Consider the following 1009-nt stretch of genomic DNA (forward strand, 5'->3'; position numbering starts at 1 on the left):
TTTTTTTTTCCCTCTTGGTCTCTCATTTGGTTCCTTTATATCCCTCCTATAAGTGAAATCATCTGATATTTTTATTTTTCCTTATGATCTATTTTACTGAGCATGATCCCTTCTAGTTCTGTCCATATTGCTGTCAATGGCATTGTTTTATCTTTTTTGATAGCTGAATAGTATTCCATCGTGTATATACACCACTTCTTCTTGTTCCAGTCATTTGTTTTTGGCATTTGGATTGTGTCCACATCTTACATATTATAAATAATGTTGCAGTATATATAGGGGTGCAAGTATCCTTTTGATTTAATGTTTTTTTGTGTCCTTTAGGTAGATTCTGGGTCATATGATAGCTCCATTTTTAGTTGTCTGATGAAACTCCACACAGCTTTCCATAGTGGTTGTACCAGTTTGCATTCCCACCAGCATGTATGAGAGCTCCTTTTCACCACATCTAAGAATGAGCATATCTCTTTTTTTTTGTTTGTCTTCATCTTTTTTTTTAAATAATAAAATAATTTATTTTTACAACATTTTGTGTATTTTTCCATCTCAGTTGTAATCCCCTTGGGCTTCCATCACCAAATCACCCATGTGCCTTCACCACAGTCCAGTGCATTTCCCTCCCTCCACTGTTTTTGATCCCATTCCCCACTCCACCCCCCTAAAAATGTTTCTGGTCTATAGCTGTTCATTATTATTATTATTTTCTTGCTGGTCCATTATAATCCTGCTATGAATGTAACCATATGGTATTTTTCCTTTTCTTTCTGGCTTATTTCACTAAGCAGGATCTTTTCCAGCTCCATCCATGATGTTGCAAAAGGCATGTGTTTCTTTTTTTTTGGTTGCTGTGTATATGTACCACATCTGTTTAATCTAGTCATCCACTTTTGGGCATTTGGGCTGTTTCCATGTCTTTCCAATTATAAATAATGTAGCAATAAACATGGGGGTGCAGGTATCTTTTTGAATCAGTGTTTTTGTATCTTTTGGGTAGATACCTAGGAGTGGG

At 35.7% G+C, this 1009-nt stretch overlaps 1 protein-coding gene across 5 annotated transcripts in view; it reads left to right on the plus strand.

Moving 5' to 3' along the window:
- Window positions 1-1009, plus strand: part of DNM3 (dynamin 3) — a 484254-nt gene that overhangs the window by 28488 nt on the left and 454757 nt on the right. The gene's annotated exons all lie outside the window — the stretch shown is intronic.

This window comes from Condylura cristata, unplaced genomic scaffold, assembly GCF_000260355.1.
Source record: "Condylura cristata isolate star-nosed mole 26May11 unplaced genomic scaffold, ConCri1.0 scaffold00024, whole genome shotgun sequence".
Lineage (NCBI taxonomy): Eukaryota > Metazoa > Chordata > Mammalia > Eulipotyphla > Talpidae > Condylura > Condylura cristata.